Raw genomic sequence first — 21483 nt, 5'->3', positions numbered from 1 at the left:
TTCCATTTTTAGTTAAGATTGTAACCATGATAACTTAGTTTAAAAGTCTGCAAGCATCCTACCAAACTATAAACTTCACAGAAACCTATTCGTCAAAGAGCCTTGTGTTGAAAGCTGACTATAGCATTCTAAAAGTAACAAAATTGTCTCAACTATGCCAAAAGAAATGGTTAAGTCTAGTATTTGCAAGGTTAAATGTCTAGAAGCAAACCAAAAGAGACAACATACAAGCCCTAGGAGTCAGAGGAGACTAAAATCCCTTTCTTCTGAGGCTTGCCTACCTTAGGTCATGGCTTAACAGAGGACTCCCTTGGGCTAAGCACAACAGTGTTAGGTAACTACTCATCATCTGACACTGCTTCAATACCTTCCTCCTCCATGTAGTTTGTGAACCATCTCTTGCACGTCAGGCGTTTAACATGCAGGTGTTAATCCTATGAGGATCCAGTTAATATTGAGAGGGGGGGTGAATCAGTATTAACACAATCTATAACTTCAAATCAAAATACCATTTACAACAGATCTAAAATCATTTAATACATGAATCTATCCCTTTAGTAGATCTCATACACTTGTTACCCACTTATGCAATCTTATTAATCAGAATATACACCAACTAGATAACTGATCAACACATACTCATACTGACTTATTATCAGATCAAAATACTTCATCTATCAATTCATTAACATTACCAGTAACCAATTACAAATATTTGATAAACAACAGTAAACTTATCATAACCGGTAATCAAAAATAATGTATGAAAACATAAACACTATGAAAAGACATTCCATACATGAACACCAAGATTTTTGATGTGGAAACCCAAATGGGAAAAACCACGGTGGGGATTGGTACCCACAATAATTTGTACTCTTTCGAAGTGCCCTGTTAGGAGCTTACAATACACCCAGTTAGGAGTCACCCAATTAAGGGATTTGCCTATCACTCTAGCTAGGAGCTTAATGATCTGTTAGGATCAATCTGGTTAGAGGATTTAAACACTCTATTGTGAGCTGCCCTGTTAGGGGACTTTAGATGGCAAAGGCCTATTAAGACCTACCTGGTTAAGGGATTTATGTTGTTGTAACAATTAGGGAACAAAACTGAAAAATGATCTGTTACTTTGCACTTTCAGCTTGCTAAATTAGATCTAGTTATGCTTCAGAGTCTGCTGTAGACACCTAAAATTAATATTTAATTAATTTAAGCCTATCAACATAATTAGTTAACTTAATTGTGTTATCCTTATTCCTCTCAGAATCAATTAAACCTAATTTAATTAATCTTGTCACTATAGTCCAATAATTAATTTATCAAATAAATTAATTTCCCCTATTCTTATAAAGTCCCCTCCAATAATTATTTCCTCTAAAACCCACTCAGTTAATTAATTCTAATTAATTAACCTACTCACGTGATTCCTACAAATCACTTTTCCTAATCCCACTCAATCTAATTAATCCTCCTTGAATCTCTCATAATCATGCTTATCATTATTCTTCAATTTTTAATTCCCACTCATGTCACATCAAACTTTGAATCTCTCAAAGAAGTTCAAATTTCTTTGAATTCCTCAATGCATCCTTATTTTGGAATTTTTAATTCCTCAAGTTTGAAATTCAAATTTCTCCCCCCTTTTTCCAAAGGAATTTTATATTCCTGTTTATTTTCCTAAGGCACCCTTGATCCATGCCTTCTATTTGAAATCAATCTTGACCCTTCATAATCAAATCAATCTTGGCCCTCCATTGGCCTCCTCCAATCTATAAATTGGAGCATATTATCCTCACAAGAGGATCCACTTCTCATAGCATCCTCATGCTTCCATTTCCTCTCTCATCCTCTTCTAATCCTCTCTCAAATCCAATCCAATAATCCATCAATCTATCTTGTTGAGCATTTGGAGAGCATTCCACATCCAAATCAATCAAAGGAGCACATCAAGTGGAGCATCATCAAAGGGCGCCTTCACTTCATCAAGCTCAATCCGAAGGAGAAGGTAAAATAGCAAGGTGAAATGGTTATTCTTTGATGTTTTTAGCATTTTCATGTTTATTTCATCATGTTTTGATCATTTTACCTTCAAATCCATTTTCCCCTCTTCATTTTGGCATGCTTGGTGGGACTCACGTCCCTGAATTTAATCTCTTTTTGCAAGTTTTTGTGAATTTTTGTCGCAGGTTCTGCTTCAGTGCAAAATCTCATACGAGTTTCTATCTAACTGAGAATGACTTTGTTTCATTTGTTGTATGGGCCTCTGAGATTTGTCATATAGGCAACTGAGAAAACTCGTACGAGTTTATGTATGTATGTTGTGTTCATTCTTTTCTTTCTGCTTTATGTCCTCTCTACTGAAACTCGTACGAGTTTCTATCTTACATAGTACGAGTTTCTGTGTTCTGTCATATGGTTTTCTGGGAATTGTCGTATGAGCCTATAGAATAACTCGTACGAGTTTCTGTTTCTATTTACTCGTATAAAAAACAAAGAGGTTTTTTCAGGAGTTTTATATATGGAATATAACATTTAAGTATAAGTTACATTTTCCTCTTTTCTTTTCTCTTTCTTATACTTTAAGTTATATTCCATATATATTGTTAGGATGTTTGAGAGGGGTTTAAGACTTCTAGGAGTTATAATGCAAAATCTAATTTTTGGAGGTTTTTCCAAATTTCAGATAGTCAAATTTCAGGGCTTTTTCAGGATCAGGAGTTTTTGGATGTTTTGGCAGTCTAACAAGTGTTTGCAGATCTCATTTGTCAAAGGATTCATCAATCAAATCTACACTTGTCAAAGACTTCATTTTGAAACTACTAACCAAGTGGTTTTGCAGGTTGCCTTGGAGATTCAATTAAACCGTGTGTTTTCAATTTTTAGGCACCTAGATCTTAATTAGGGGTAAAAGAACTCTTTCTTTTTGTGTTTGTGAAAAGTGTAGAGGTAGGAGAGTATGCTCTTGTATACATAGATAATTAGAAATCCCGACCCTCAAACCTTTTCTTGTTTGATTGCACGCTTACCCTTAGCAGGCCTGCCCTCCCAACTTGCTCTTTGAGAAGGTAAGAGGGGAACGACCCAAGTGAGTACACCCGGACCTGGGGTTCCCAACTCACTATAATAAATAGGCCATTGACTATGAAAGGGTCAATGGTTGGGGCTATATGTGAGTTCACTCTCATATTGGGTGCTTAGTAGGATCCTAGAGATCTCAATCATGCTTGCGTGACTACTAAGTTCTTGGTGCTTTGTTGGGCTATAGGCCTCAATTGCGCTTGCGCAACTTTGAAGGGTAGCTCCTAACGGGAAGAATTACTAAACACCTTGTTCATAGTGGCCAAAAACCTTCTAGTCATTGGTGCATGAGGTCAGACCTCCAAATCCGCCCATATTTTTACAACCCTTAGTAGAGACACAAAGTTCACCATGAGGAGTTTTCATGGGAATTGATGTTTGGCTGCCCCGAGAAGTGAGTGCCATGGAGGGGAGCCAGTGGGGTCAAACATCTAAGTGTCCGCTCTGGGTAAGCGTAGTTGAGAAACAAATTGGGATCCATTGACTATTGTCTTTTCTCGCCATAGGATATGTTGTGAAGGAGCATGAGTGTCTTTTGAGTCTAACTTATTTTGGCCATTGTGTTTTCTTTACTTGACATCTCTTGCCAAGTCCATTCCCCACAACCAATAAATAATCCCTCTTTCCAAAATCCCATCTTGCCATCATCAAATCTTTAATCCTTTTCTTTCTATCCAAGAAATTCTCCAATTCCCAATCCACTTTCATCCATTCAAACAATCATCCTTCCTCAACTAATATTCATTCTTCCTCTATTCCAATCAAATCTCCAAAATTCCAATCAATCAAATCCATCCATCTTCCTAATCCAATTCAATCCAATTCAATCCAATTTCAATCCAATCCAATCCAATTTAATCCAATCCATTCAATCCAATACAATTCTATCTAATCCAATCCAACCAAATCCAAATCTAATCCAAATACAATCAATTCCTAATCCAAGGACCCATCCATTTCCAATCCAAACCAAATCCAATCCAACTAATCTAATCCAATCAAATCCAAATCCAATCAAGTCCTAATCCAAGGACTCATCCAATTCCAATCCAAATCAAATCCAATCCAACTAATCTAATCCAATCAAATCCAAATCCAATCAAGTCCTAATCCAAGGACTCATCCAATTCCAATCCAAATCAAATTCAATCCAACCAATCAAATCAAGTCAATCAACCAAGTCCTAATCCATTCAATCAATCATCCAATCCAATCAAATCAAGTCCTAATCCAATGATCAAATCCAATCCAATCCAATCTAATCCAATTCAATACAATCCATTCAATCAATCAACCAATCCAATCAAATCAAGTCCTAATCCAATCCAGAACTAATCCAAAGACCATTCCAATACAATCAAATCAATTCCAATCCAAATAAAAAATCCAAATAAAAAATCCAAATCAAATCAAATCAAATCTAATCCATCATCATTCCAAGCCAAGTCCTAATCCTCATCTTCATTTAACATCATCTTCTAATCCTTCACTCTCAACATGACTACCCAAAATTTCAAAGCTTGGTATGAGAAGATGCTCATGGAAATTCACGAACCTGCCTACCAGGTTAATCCCATAATCTCACACTCTCCCATCATACCTTCATCCATCCCACCTCAACACATTACACCCAATGCCAATCTATACCATATTTCTTATCCTTCCTCTACCTTTGACAAGGGAAATCCATCTTATCCCCCAACCATATCTCCATCTTATTCCCCATCCATATCTCCATATTACCCCTCATCCACATACTCCTCTAAGCAAATAAGTATACCTCCATCTCCCCCCCATCTACATCCCAATCCCCATCCTTCTACAATGCATTCATTACCTCTACTCCCCATCCAAATCCTTTAGTCCATAGTCCTCTAATCATTAATCCTAATTCCCCAATCCATTATCCTAATCCTCCATGCAATTCCAATCCCAATTCCAATCCCAATCCTAATACTCCATCCAATCCCAATCCTCCATCTAATCCTAATCCCCCATCCAATCCCAATTTTGCATCTAATCCCAATCCTCCAAAATCCATATTGTCCACATCCTCCAAATCCATCATCCATAATCTTATCCAAGACATGCTAGCAAAGGAGACAAAATCATCACCTCAAAGCAAAGTGGCCAAGTCTCCTCAAATCCTCCATCCACCCCAATCACCTCCACCTCAAAACAAATCCCAATCCCCCACACTTAATGATACTCCTATTTCCCCATCTACTCACATCAAAGCTTCCATACCTTCCTCCATCACACAATCCCCACAACTCCAAACATGCCAAAATCTTGTTCCAAAGCATGCTAGCATAGAATACTCTCCATCTCACGATGCATCTCCCTCCACTCCATCTAATGATCCCATCCCCTCCACTTCCCCTCATAATCATATGACTCCTCTATCCAAACCTCCTCCTCCATCTCATGATACCCTCCCTAGTCAAGATCAAAGTATCTCTTCATCCCCATGTCATGATCCCAATCCATCTAAAGATCCTAATCTTCCTTCCACATCTCATCTCCCTCAAAATGGACTCACATCTTGTTTCCAAAATAATAAGGGTCATCAAGATAATGCTCAAGCAGTTGGTACATCCTTTATTCCTTCTAAATCCAAATATCCCTCTTCTTCCGCATCTATTTTGGGACCCTATGTTCCAAAGTTAAATCCTTCATTCCTTCCATCGATTTTGGGCCCCTATGTTCCAATGCTCAATCCTCCATCTCTTCCATCCATATTGGGTCCTTACATCCCTTCATCCACCACTCCATCACCTCAAATAACCCCTAAGAAAGATCAACAAAGGCACACATCCTTGAATTCCTCCCAACACTCTCTTTCCACCATCCCATCCATAAAATCCATAAATCCTTCATCCTCATGCACCCATCCCATTGCTATTGGAAGCAATTTGGATGCCCAATCTAAAAAGAATAAAGCTCAAAATCAACAAAAATCAAAGGATCAACATGTCCCTTCAAAATGACATGCTCAAAAGAAAAATATGATCCGAAAGAAAGAAAAATAAAAAAGGCCACAAAGGCCCCAAAATAAAAAATAAAAAACTATGTGGATTCCCAAAGAGGCAATGCATCCCAAAGCAAAATCAAAATTTGCATCCAAACTTGCTAATCCAAAATCTCCATCTATTCATAAGTCCTTCAATCCTCCATCTAATGCTCCCGTATCTTCAAAATCCATTTTGGGTCCTTATGTCCCAAAATCCACCATCCCAACTCCTTCTATTTTGGGTCCTCATTTCCCAAAATCCACATATAATCCAAAATCCTCTCCTCCACTACTCCAGCACCCTCCAAGGTGTGTGCCAATGTTGATCTTCCACAAGTTCTTCAAAACCCCATCCATTATCCACCATCCACTTTTCACAATCCCATTCTGTTAGTCCAATCCTTTCAAAATTCTTATTTTCCATCCCCTATCCATTTCATCTCACCAATTATTGTTACCAACATCTATGAGCATACCTCGAATTCAAAGCAATACTAAAGGATACCATCTATGGAACTAGATGCTTGAGTCCTCCCTTCCTCCTTCATGAATCCACTATCTTCCATATCCACTCATCCTCATCCTTATCCATCTAAACTATTCCAAAAATTCAAAAATTCAAAAAAAAAAAAAAAAAGTAAAGAAAAATCATTTCATCCAATGGTGAAAACCACTTCTTGTGGCGCCTTGGGTAAGTACCATGATGAAAACTTGACAAACAAGCGTCATGTGTAATCCCCTCATCCCCTTTCAGTCTACACTTGGGGGCAAGCTTCATCCACACAACCCTCCCATCCATCTGCATCATATCTAAGTCCATTTTCCTTTCCTATCTTTGATCTTGACTATCCTATCCATATCCTCCATCTCATATCCCTCATCCTATCAAAATAAATCCTCCATTCATATCTTTCATCTTGATCATATAAGAGTAAAAACAATGTATATGCATGCATGCTTTGGGGCATTTCAAGCCTTAAATCCTCTACCATCCATATCCATTACACATTATCCTCCCAGCTCATACATATTTATCCACCATCCTTGCATCCTTAATTCCACTACCTCTACTGTGGAGCATTGCACTCCTTTGCAACCCTTCATCCTTTATTCCTCCATATCTTATCCATATCCATCCACTCCATCCACCTATCTCCTATCCAAATAATAACTCCCTCCTTCCATCCATCTATCCTCTTACCAATCCTTGGTTCTCCCTTGTCATTGGTTCCATTCAATCAAATCCTATCCACCAATCCAATTTCCAATCCAATTTCTAACCCAATCCTATCTTATCTAATCATATTCTCCATCTCTTCCCATTCAATCATTAATCCCATCCTCAATCCAATCCTATTCAATCAGCTATCCTCCTTTTTCATCCTATCTAATCATTCATCCTTCTTCCAATCCTATCTAATCCATCAAACTGAGCTTTCTCGATCTACTTGAGCTTGCGCTGACTTGTGCCTAATCCAAGCACCCATCCATACTACACTAATCAAATCCAAGTGGCAATCCTCTCATCTGTAGATCTTGCACATCCAACTTGTCTTTTGTCATCCATCAATCAATCCATTACCTGCCCATCGGGATGCATCCTTCCCTAGTCCGACAGCTTATCCAAATCCATGTCCTACTCTTGGCAAGAGATATCAGTTGGTCATGTGCAGGTTGTTTGCATGCTTAAGCTTTTCGCTTTGTTTTCATCTTGTGTCCCAAGACTATACTTGTTCAAGACTTCCTTGATCATCCTATATTTTGGTATGTCTTGGCTGGTGTATAATGGGGCATAGTTTTCATGGCATGGTGTGTTTGAAGGTCTTCCTTGTATGAACCGACAACCCTGCATTAGTGTTTATCAACACTTGTATGATTGTGTGCAAGGCATTCTAGTTTGACTGAGCATCAGTCCACGCCTCAGATTTTCATATCATCCTGGTTCTTATAATCAGTGGTGTAGACTATCCATGGCAATATCAAATCTAGGTTTGCTGTCTATACTTGCTCAACAAGAAATCCAATCCATTTATCCTTTCTTTGTCTCATTTCATTCACAACACTCCAACTCATCCTACTTCCCTCTTTCATTATCTTCATCCTTTCATCACTTATTCTTCTAATTCCTTTCGAGAGCACACCCGTGTTCTTCAAACTCGCATGTCCTCTCGAGGGGGCATACCGTTGCTTCCTCGTCATCCTTCCTTCTTATCATTATTCCTCATCCCATGACTGGGGCATCATCCTACTAGTCCTTACCCTTTCCTTCATCTCATGACTGGGGCATCATGCTACTAGTCCTTATCCTTTTCTTCCACTATGTTTTATTCTTCTTTGATATAACATCATTTCACGATGCTATATCAAAGAGGGGCAAAATGTAGAAACCTAAAATTAATATTTAGTTAATTTAAGCCTATCAACATAATTAATTAACTTAATTGTGTTATCCTTATTCCTCTCAGAATCAATTAAATCTAATTTAATTAATCCTGTCACTATAGTCCAATAATTAATTTATCAAATAAATTAATTTCCCCTATTCTTATAAAGTCCCCTCCAATAATTATTTCCTCTAAAACCCACTCAGTTAATTAATTCTAATTAATTAACCTAGTCATGTGATTCCTACAAATCACTTTTCCTAATCCCACTCAATCTAATTAATCCTCCTTGAATCTCTCATAATCATGCTTATCATTATTCTTCAATTTTTAATTCCCACTCATGTCACATCAAACTTTGAATCTCTCAAAGAAGTTCAAATTTCTTTGAATCCCTCAATGCATCCTTATTTTGGAATTTTTAATTCCTCAAGTTTGAAATTCAAATTTCTCCCCCCTTTTTCCAAAGAAATTTTATATTCCTGTTTATTTTCCCAAGACACCCTTGATCCATGCCTTCTATCTCAAATCAATCTTGACCCTTCATAATCAAATCAATTTTGGCCCTCCATTGGCCTCCTCCAATCTATAAATTGGAGCATATTATCCTCACAAGAGGATCCGCTTCTCATAACATCCTCATGCTACCATTTCCTCTCTCATCCTCTTCTAATCCTCTCTCAAATCCAATCCAATAATCCATCAATCTATCTTGTTGAGCGTTTGGAGAGCATTCCACATCCAAATCAATCAAAGGAGAACATCAAGTGGAGCATCATCAAAGTGCGCCTTCACTTCATCAAGCTCAATCTGAAGGAGAAGGTAAAATAGCAAGGTGAAATGGTTATTCTTTGATGTTTTTAGCATTTTCATGTTTATTTCATCATTTTTTGATCATTTTCCCTTCTAATCCGTTTTCCCCTCTTCATCTGCAACACTCAAAAAAATTTGTATCTTCTCTGGGATGACTTAACTCATTCTCCTAATGCCATCAACACATGAAACAACAATTGTGTTGCCCTAAATAGCCATAACAACTAAGTCGACCATAAAACCTAATTACATCTTGAATTTACAATACAGATCATATCAGATCAATATCTAGATCATTACAACAATTTATAATACAATATCAACCGTTGATTATTCATAACCCATCACAAAAATCTGATCTATACAAAAGTCAAACCCTTAGAACATTCCACTAAGCACTTTGCACATTCCCGAGAAATTATACCATCTTCCACGCCAAAACACAATTCAAATTATTCACACAGGTTGTGTCATGTTATCTCCTTCATGTAGATTTTCCACCAACACCGTCATATCAAAAATCATTACCAGTTGAGTGAATTCATCACCGGTCCTAAAACCCTACTAAAACTCTAGCTCAACTCCATCAGAAATTTAAACATGCCTTCCGGTAATCAACATAGGATGCGGTTCTGATCACATACACAAATCCATCATAAAAGCTCATGTCTCAAACCACAAGTCTCCAACCATCATCGATTTATCGATTCCATCAAAATCGTTTCTTTTATCGATTGAAGTCCTAATTCTCAGTCCTACCGGTAAACCCTGTTATACTTACAAATTCTAAATCTGGTAGACCAAATTACTTATCCAACAAGTCATACATTAAAGTTCATTTGTAGCCATCATCAAACATTAATTGACATAGGTTGCCATCAATGACAACACAAATAACTGATCATGTCATCATCATTCTTCTACCGATACAATCATCAAATCATCTGCATCAGTTATGCCAATCATGCCAACAATCTCCCCCTTTGGAATTGATGGCAACACCAATCAGTTATTCAATTAGTATACAATCATATATGACAATCATTTGCATCTTAGCACATTAATTGTCGATCTTTGCATTTGTTGGTCTTCACTGTCTTTTCTTCTCCTCAAGCCTGGTCATTAGATTTCTTTTTCTTCTCCATAACTGATTATTTGATTTCTTTTTCTTCTCCCCCTTTGACTGCAATGCCAAAGTTAAAAAAAATGCATCACTTGACTTCAATCTGACCAGAATTATAAATCATATCATACTGCATTAGAGCGCTCCCCCTACGAAGTAGCTCACATCTTCATCAATCCTTAGTGAAGAATAAACATAAAGTCCATAGGATTGATGCAACTCTAGCATCTTAGTTCTTCTGGTGTAGGGGACTAACCCCTAATTTACTTATGAGAAACTCAAAAGTAGTCTTTGGCAATGGTTTAGTAAAGATATCAGCTAACTGATCTTTACTCTTCACATACTCCATCTTTACCTACTTCTCTTGAACTCTTTCCCTTAAGAGTTGATACTTCAACTCTATATGTTTGGTTCTTGCATGAAGTGTAGGATTATTGGAAATATTTATTGCACTCGTATTGTCACAATAGATAGTCAATAGTTTAGACATATCTATCTTGAATCCTTCTAGCACATGTCTCATCCATATGGCCTACGTGCAATTCATAGATGCAACAACATACTCAACTTCAATTGTAGATTGAGAAACAAAAGTTTGTTTCTTGCTTGTTCATGCAACAAGTCTTCCTCCAAGTAGAAAAGCTCCACCAGTTGTGCTTTTCCTATCATCCTTATTGTTTGCCCAATCTGCATCAGTAAAAACTTCTAAAGTGAAATTTCCTTTGCAGGGATACCATAATCCATAGTCTAATGTTCCTTTAAGATATCGAAAAATCCTCTTAACAACCACCATGTGACTTTCTTTGGGCTCTTTTTGGAATGTTGCAACTAACCCAACAATATGAGCAATGTCCAGTCTTCTATGTACAACATAGTGTAGTTTACCAATCATAGACCTGTATTCTTTTCCACTAACATCGGGTGAATCATCTTTCTTTGTCAACTTGTAGCCTATTACCATCGGTGTACCTACCGGTTTACTGTCTTCCATGCCAAAATTTTTTAGCACCTCTTTAATATACTTGCTTTGATAGATAAAAATACCACCATCTAGTTGTTGGATCTATAATCCAATAAAGAACTTTATTTGACTGATTAGAGACATCTCAAATTCCTTTTTCATCTCATTAACAAAGTCCATACTCATATTATCATCTCCACCAAAAATTATGTCATCTACAAATACTTTAGCTATTACCATCTTGTCTCCATCAGTTTTTAGATAAATATTACTATCCTCACTAGTATGCTGGAATCTAATCTTGATCAAATGTGCATGTAATCTCTCATACCATGCTCTTGGTGCCCGCTTTAGACCATACAAATCTTTATGCAATTTACATGCCATGTCCTTATCATCGATCAAGGAAAAACCATCTGGTAGTTCAATGTATACTTCCTCTTCAAGAATTCCATTCAAAAAGGCTGACTTGACATCTATTTGGTAGACTTTGAATCCCTTATATGCAACAAATGCCAACAACATCCTTACTCCATCCAATCTTCCAACCGATGCAAAAGTTTCACCATAGTCTTCACCTTCTTCTTGTGCATATTGATGAGCTGAAATAATAGCTCTTTTATTCATATAACTGATAAGTTTTTTTCATGTTTTAAGTTGCATATTCGGGTAGTGTTTGAGTCATGTGATGTATTAAAGTTTGACTATGTGCATTCTCGATGATAACTAAACCCATTAAATCCTATATTGTTTCGACCTATTATTCTTGTTGCCATGCAAATTATCATAGGTAATATCATGTGTGAATGTATAAGTGTTATGATTAATGAATATATATATATATATATATATATATATATATATATATATATATATATATATATGCGTGCTTGTATGATCTATCTTTTAATTGCAGGAATAAATGAGATGCTGCAGAAGCGGTTATTGCAAGCCAGATGTTGAATCACGTCATAAAAGCGGCTGGAGACATTCAAGGACGGTTAAATATTCAAAACAACAGAGAGGATGGTTTGCGTAAGAATCAACAAAGGAATAGCAAGGCGCTGCAAGATTCATTTATGTTTGTCTTCAACAAACATCAATCTTGTAACACCGCCATGCTATATTCTTGGTTGCGGTTTAGCTGAGTTCCACATTTTCTGTGGATTAACTTCTTTTATTAGCAGTCATAAATAATTTTCACCTTATTTCATTGGCGTGATCTATATAGTAGGAAGTTGTTATAATTTTCTTATAAATAAAATCCTGCACCTCTTCTCATAGGTTAGACAGGGATGAGAGACAAGATTAGATAGCATTTTTAGAACTTGAAGCATTTCTTTCATTTCATGTGTTGTATCGACTTTTGAAAACAATGAATAAAAGTGATGTTATTCCGAGTATATAGAATTATCTTTGAAATCTGGATACACTCATCCAAGGGGGCCCACTTGGTGAGTATTCCTGTGCATTTGTTAGATTAAGTTTTCCTTTTGTTGCAGTAGATGTTCTAGCGATTGACAGTTCCTGCAGCCACTAGAACTAGATCTTGTGACTATTCCTACAGCCAAAGCAGACAGAGTAATTCTTGTTTGCCAGCTCTGAACTTAGCTAAAAGTTATTTAATTAGAATCTTCTATTAATGATAAGCTTTCATGTAGCCATTCAATTGTTATGTTCTCTCTTGTTTATTTTGAATAAATTTAGTTGTTGCAGTAGTGTAGAATAACTATCACGGGAACTTAGTGCATATATAGTGTAGACCCATTTCAAGTAATACGTCCCTGGGTTGAAAAGTAAATGAACTTCAGTCATGGAGATAATAACTACACAAATGAATGACCAATCCTTGGGTTGAGACTTTAGCTCTAGTTATTGTTCCTATCGTCGAGGTAGACACAAATCCTTTGCAGACTAACCTTGCCTTATTTATTACCACTTTTGAATCTTCATTTAACTTATTCCGGAAGACCCATTTGGTTCCAATCATATTCTTGTCCTTTGGTCTTGGAACAAGTGACCATGTCTAATTTTTCTCTATATGATCTAATTCCTCATTCATTGCTTTCACCCAGTCATCGTCTTTTAGTGCTTGGTTAACTGTCTTGGGTTCCATTGTAGAGATCAAACAAGAATTTTCTCTAATCTTCCTCCTGGTCTGCCCACCTTCATTCTTATCACAAATTATCTAGTCCTAGGAGTGATTTAATCTCACATATCTAGGTATAGTCTGCATCTTCATCAGTTGATTGATCAGTCGATTCACTACTTTCTTCTTCACTGTCCTCGCTTACTGATTGAGCACCTAATACTGCATTTGTCAGTTGATCATTATTCTGTGCTTTCGGTTCAAAGATCACCAGTCTTTCTTCATTATCATCTTTTTCAGATTCAGAACTGCTTGATCGTTCAGATTTATTTGACAAATCATCCACCTTCACATTAACACTTTCAACTATTTTCTTAGTTCTCTTATTATAGCATTTATATGCTTTGCTTTTGGAAGAATAACCAAGAAATATTCCTTCATCAGATTTTGCATCAAACTTTCTAGTGTAGTTATCCTTTTTAATAAAATATTGAATTACAAAGATTTTGAAATAACTAACACAAGGAGTTTTACCATACCATAGCTCATAAGGTGTCTTATTGTTGTCTTTCTTTACAACTATCTAGTTTAATGTGTAGACAACAGTACTTACCGCTTCTCTCCAAAACATCTTAGGCATATTACCTTGTAATAACATTGTTCTAGCAACATCAACAATTTTTCTGTTCATCCTTTTTGCTACACCATTTTGTTGTGGTGTCCTTGGAGAAGACATCTGTCCTTTGATACCCTGTTCATCAAAATACTTGATAAACTCATTAGATGTGAATTCTCTTCCTTGACCAGAACTTAAGCATTTAAAGTTTTTACCGGTCTCATTCTAAACTAGAGCTTCAAATGTTTTAAATTTACTAAAGCCTTTAGATTTCTCCTTGAGGAATGCAACCCACATCATCTTAGAATAGTCATCGGTAAAAAGCATGAAATATCTATCACCAAAGTAACTTTTTGTTCTCATAGGACCATAGAGATCAGTATGAACCAAATCCAAAATGTTTTTAGATGCACACTTCTTTCTCTTAAATGAAATAGAGGTCATCTTACCAATTTGACAGTCTTTACATATCACATTATTCGATTTAACAATTTGTGGTAATCCTCTCACAACACTAGACTTGCTTACCTTCACCAAGTTATCAAAATTCACATGACAATATCTCTTGAGCCATAACTAGCTATCTTCCATATTTGCAACTAGACAACTATTGATATTAACATTTAAATGAAATAAGTTACCTCTTGTTTGTTTTTCGGTAGCAATAAATTCACCATTTCCTCCAAGAATTTTGTAGATTCCACCATAAAACTCAAGCAAATAACCTTTATCATTGAGTTGTCCAACACTTAATAGATTATGTTTCAGACCATCAAACCAAAATACATCATCAGTATTATTCTTCCCATTCAAAGAAATAGAACCTTTACCTTTCACCATGCAGAGAGAGTCATTTCCAAATCTAACAACACCTCCATCAAATTCATTAAGAGTTAAGAACTTACTCTTATCTCTGGTCATTTAGTGTGAACAACCACTATCTATAATCCATTCATTACTATTTTCTACATGAGAAACCAGTGCTTTCTCATCAGTCTATTCCTCCTTTACAACTACAAACACAATGTCTTCATTGTCATCTTCATCTTCATATTCTTCATCGGTCACACCTTCATCCACTACAACATAACAATGTTTTCTACCTTACCTTTTGAATTTCTTGAACTTATCTTTCTTATCGGTGTTAGGACAGTTAGTAGAAATGTGACCAATCTTACTACAAGAGAAACACTTTAAAGGTAGTTTTCCTTTATACTTAGCAGTGCCTCTTGGAAAGCTCTTGGCTAGCAGTGCTTCAAGTTCCATTACTTGATCTTCATTATCTTCACTTTCCTAGTTACCTCCATGATTAGATCTGAACTCATGACTTTGACATACATTCTTTCCTTTTCTAATAGATGAATTGGTAACAGAAGCTTTAAAATCATATTCAGTAGATTTTGCCACACTATTGTGAAAACTATTTAACTCAAAGGTTGTAAGCTTACCAATCAAAGAGTCAACAATTACCTTATCCTTTGAAATGGATCTCAGTTCTTGGATTGCCGATACTCTAATAGCATACTGAGGTTGAAGAGTTCTGAGAATTTTACTTACCACAATATCATCATCAATTTTACCACCAACACGTTTTATACCACCAACAACTTCTTTAATTGTTTGACCATACTGTTTAATGTTTTCTCCTTGCATTTTCATATAATAAAATTTTCCTCTCAAGCTTTCCTCTTTTGCTCTTTGTACATGCTCATCTCCTCCATGAATTGTTTCTTATTTTTTCCAAACCTCATGTGCAGTTTCCAATCCTTGAACATCAATATATTTAGAATCGGATAAAGTACTTACAATAGGTTCAAGGGCTTGCATGTTCTCCTGCCGATCTTTAAGTTCATCTAGTGTCAAGGGAGTGGTAGTAGGAGCCACATATGTTGTTTCAACATGTTTCTAGTATTGAGCACTAAGAACTTTGAGATATATCTTCATTTTGTCTTTCCAGATCTTATAGTTATTCTTATTGCATTTCAGACCCTCTTTCTTCATCATCTTGTCTTCCTCAGAATCTTTTCCTCAAGCAGTTAAGCTTTTCTGCACACAGAGGACCACAACTCTAATACCAATTGTTAATCCTATGAGGATCCAGTTAATACTAAGAGGGGGGTGAATCGGTATTAGCACAATCTATCACTTCAAATCAAAATACCATTTACAACAAATCTGAAATCATTTAATACATGAATCTACCCCTTTAGTAGATCTCATACACTTGTTATCCACTTATGCAATCTTATTAATCAATATATACACCAACTAGATATCTGATCAACACATACTCATACTGACTTACTATCAAATCAGAATACTTCATCTATCAATTCATTAACAGTATCGGTAACCACTTACAGATCTCTGATAAACAATAGTAAACTTATCATAACTGGTAATCAAAAATAATGCATGAAAACATAAACACTATGAAAAGATATTCCACACACGAACACCAAGATTTTTGACGTGGAAACCCAAATGGGAAAAACCACGGTGGAGATTGGTACCCACAATAATTTGTACTCTTTCGAAGTATTATTCATGCAGCCACTAGAACCAGATCTTGTGACTGTTCCTGCAGCCAAAGCAGACAGAGTAATTCCTATTTGCCAGCTCTGAACTTAGTTAACAATTATTTAATTAGAATATTCTATTAATGTTAAGTTTTCCTGTAGGCATTCAGTTGTTATGTTCTTGCTTGTTTATTTTGAATAGATTTAGTTGTTGCAGTAGTGTAGAATAACTAGCATATATACCTTAAATTTTAATTTAATTTATATAAAATATGCCGAGAGATATCCTTCTCTTGGCGCCTATTTGACTTTATGGTAAAAAATAGGCGCCTCGAGAAGGATATCTCTCGGTGTATTTTATATAAATTAAATTAAAATTTAAGGTATATATGCTAGTGGCAATGGCATCGCGCAACATGGAAAACATAAAATAAATCAATATATAATTATATAGCATCTTTTATTAAAATAAATTATATTATAATATTATTGTATTATTATGTAGAGATATATGAAATTTAATATATTTATTTAGACTATTTTCAATTATACATGTGTTGCAAGATCAAAGCAAATACTAAAATCTAAGATATATTAAACTTTATTTAATGGCAAACTTATTATGGTTAAATTATGATTAGGGATAATGGTTATGGTTGGGTTTATGGCTAGGGTTATAATTTACATCATGGTTAGTGTTAGGGTTAGGTTTAGGATTTGGGTTCCAATCAAGTTTAGGATTAGAATTAAGGTTATAGTTAGGGTTTAGGGTATGGATTGTGATTAAAGATAGGGTTAAAGTTTAGTGTTATGGTTAGGGTTTACATAGTGGGTAGGGTTAGGATTTACATCATAGTTAGGATAACAATTAATATTAGGGTTAAGGGTTAGGGTTAGGATTATGGTAAGGGTTTGCATTATGGTTAGGGTCAGGTTTAGGGTTAGGGTTAGGGTTAGGTTTAGGGTTAGATTTTAATTCATGGTTGAGGTTAGGGCTAGGGTTAGGATTATGGTTAGGGTTGGGGCCCAGGATTATGAATAGAGAAATGGTTAGGGGTAGGTTTACATCATGTTTAGGGTTAGGGTTTAGAGTGAGGATTTAGGGTTAGGATTTAGGATTAGGCTTAGAATTATGGTTGGTTTAGGGTTAGGTTTTGGATTATGGTTAGTGTAACAAGGTTTAGGGTTAGGGTTACATTTTAGGGTTATGATAGATTATTATAGTTAGGGTTAGGGTTCATGGTTATGATTAGGTTAAGTTTAGGTTTAGAAATATGATTAGGATTAAGTTCATATCATGCTTAGGGTTAGGGTTAGAGATAAATTTAGCATTAAATTATGGTTAGAGTTCAATTAGGGTTATGGTTCATGCACAATGATGGTTAGGGTTGAGATTAGGTTAGGGTTGGAGTTTAATTAGAGGAAATATTTGAGTTAGGGTTAGAATTAGAGTGAATTAGGTTTAATTAGGATTAGGGTTAGTATTATAGTTAGATTTAGTGTTAGGATTCAAATAGGGTTAGGATTGTAGAATAAAGTTTGATTTTAAGGTTAGGGTTAAGGTTTAATTAGAGTTATGTTTTATGTTATCATAAAGATTCAAATAGGGTTGGGGTTCAATTTCATTTAGATTAGGGATAGGGTCAAGGTAAGTTTGGGTTTATGGTTACTTTAGGGTTAAGGTTCAAGTTCAGGATAGGGTTTAATTATGGTTTGTATTAATTTTAGGGTTAGGTTATCATTAAGGTTCAAATACATTTAGATTAGGGTTAGGGTTAATTTTAGATTACAATTAAGGTTACTATTGTAGGATAAATTTGGGGGTTATGCTTAAGGTTCAAATGAATCTTAAACTATAATTTAATTAAAATTATGGTGCAAGCACAATTATGGTTAGGGTTAATTTTAGCTTAGGGTTGGGGTTCAATTAGAGAGAAATCAATAGCTTTAATTTAAGATTTACCAGAATTTGATCCCATTTGTGTTATATAAAAGTTTGTTTTGAAATAAAAATATAAAGGATAATATATATGTATAGGGTTATGGTTAGGGTTAGGATTAGATATTAAAGTTTATTGATAGCGTTATGGTTATGATTATGTCTAGTGTTAGGGTTGATATAATAAGGTTAGGGTAAGGGTTAAGTGTCAGGGTTAGGATTATAGTTAGGGTTTACATCATTGTTATAGCTAGGTAAATGGTTAAGGTTTGGATTTACATCATGGTTAGGGTTAGGGTTAGGGTTAAGTTTGTGGTTAGGCTGAGGATTTAGGGTTATGATTAGGATTATGTCTAGGGTTAGAGTTTATATCATAAGGTTAGGGTAAGGGTTAGGACTATAGTTAGGGTTTACATCATTGTTAGGGTTAGGTTAATGGTTAAGGTTTGGATTTATATTACAGTTAGGGTTAGGGTTAGGGTTAGGGTTAGGGTTAAGATTATAGTTAGAGTTTTCATCATTATTAGGGTTAGAATAATGGTTAGGGTTAGACATAGGGGCTTCACTTAAGATTTAATTATGGTTAGATTAGGGTTAATATTGTAGTTAGGGCAAGTAATTCTAGGATTTTATTCAAGTTTAGGGTTAGGTTATAGTTAGGTTTCATTTATGGTAAGATTAGGTTATGATTAGGGTTCAATTAGGTCTTGATTAGGGATATTGCAAAGATTAGGGTTTGATTATGACAAGGGTTTAATTATAGTTAGGATTAGTATTAGATTTCAATTGGGGTTAAAATTAAGATTATGATTTAATTACATTAAGGTTAGGGTTAGTTTAGGATTAGAATTCAATTAGGGTTAGGGTTAGGTTAGAATTCAATTAGAATTAAGGTTCAGTTAGGGTTAGGTTAGAATTCAATTGAATTAAGGTTCAGTTAGCGTTAGGGTTAGAGTTCAATTATGGTTAGATTAGCATTCAAGATGTAGGTAGTGTTTAATTCTAGGAGTATAGTAAATTTTAGGGTTAGGTTATAGTTAGGATTAAATTATGGTAAGATTAGGTTTACAATAAAGGTTAGGCTACAATTAGGGTTATTATTGTAGGATAATGCTTGGGATAAGGATGGACGTTCAATTATAATTAATCTGAGGGTTAGGAGTAGGGCTCAATAAAGGATAGGTTTAGTATTACAATTCAATTGTAGTTTAATTAGTGTTAGTATTAAAATAGGGTTAGGGTTTAATTTATAGGTGATAACTCAATGATGAACCACTAGTACCCAACTGGTACTGAGAGGGGGGGGTGAATCAGTACAAACACAAATACAGTCCAAGACCGGTTTGACAGCAAACACTCCAAACGACTGGCAAACAGGGATACCTATTCAACACAGACTGCAACCGGTAAAGCCAAGAGTGTCTAAAACAAGCATTGACCGGTTGAACACTTAGCTTTTCATTTAACTCAAAACAACACTACCATTTCACCCTCATGCATGAACAGGTAAACTATTCTTTGATCGTCACAACAGTTAGTTCAGTATGCTTTATAGATAGGCATAAAACATAAAACCATTATATGCTCAACAGGCAATAACAAAGCATCACAAGATAAAAGCATCACACATGACACACATATTTTTCACGTGGAAACCCAACTAGGAAAAACCACAGTGGGAATGAATACCCACAAGTTGCTTTTGAACTCTTTTGAAGTCCGCTCTATTAGGAGCCTTGTCCGGTTAAAGACATTACAATAGGTTCTGCTAGGAACCGATCCTGTTAGGGATCACCCAACTAAGGGATAGCTATAATGCCTGGTTAAGGGTTAAACTCGGTAGGGTCACCTTGTTAGAGGATTTCAAGAACTCAATAGCTAAAGGATCTCCAAAGCTCTATAGCTTCTCAGAACTCATTAACCTCGAGTTACTCTGTTAAGGGATTTGAATCAAGCCTGTTAAGACCACCTTGTTAGGGGATTTTGCATCAAGCCAGTTAAGGCTACCCTGTTAGGGGATTTTACAACTGTTGAAGTGTTTAGAGATCAACAGGAATTACAATGATCTGTTAATAGCACTCAATGCTAATGCAGATCCGTTTAGGCTCCTCTTCTCCTTCTACACATTCACTTTGCAGGTATCTCTTCTCTCCTTTGGTCTGGCAAGAATCACGTATCACTTTCCTTGGATACACATTCACAACTTTTGCCAACAACCCTAGAAAGAAATACAACATCGACCTTATAGGAAACAGACAGGTCGATAGCAAAAACCCTAAACCCTAAACCTGTAAGGTTAAGCAATTCAAGTGGTTCAATCCTGACCATTGAGACATATTGCATGCAACAGTCTTGAATCGATCTCAAGACATTCTCCATAGTCCATTTTCCACCGATTTCATGGCAGCTAATAACCCATCATGCATTATCACCGTTTGACAGACTTCGCACATTCCTGAGGTAGATAGGAATAGTCTTCTTCATGCTAGATCCTTCATGCCCACAGAGATTACATGGCAACATGATCTGTTTTCTATTATACTGCTAACTCATCACATGAAGATCACCGATTGAGTCACATAGGCTTGAGGTGCTCCAACCGGAAATTTTGAAGTGTAACCTACCTACCAACCAGTAGTAACACAATGCTTCCATGTACCGGTTCCCGTAATTGCATGCCGGTTCATCTTGAACAAATATGCTGCTTCACTTTGGCATATAAACCGGTTCATACATATGTCGGTTCCTCTCTCTTTTCACCTATCACATGTGCCGGTTCACACCATGTCTCATATTGACATCAATGACAACATACAATATCATTATGTCTTCATGTCGGTTCACATAATGCCAACAATAGGGTTAGCGTTTAACTTTTAGTGTTAGTATTGAAATAGGGTTAGGGTTTAATTCAAGTTATAGGTAGTATTTAATTCTAGTGTTAGAGT

This window comes from Cryptomeria japonica, chromosome 6 (genome assembly GCF_030272615.1).
Source record: "Cryptomeria japonica chromosome 6, Sugi_1.0, whole genome shotgun sequence".
Lineage (NCBI taxonomy): Eukaryota > Viridiplantae > Streptophyta > Pinopsida > Cupressales > Cupressaceae > Cryptomeria > Cryptomeria japonica.
This window is presented reverse-complemented; position numbering follows the sequence as displayed.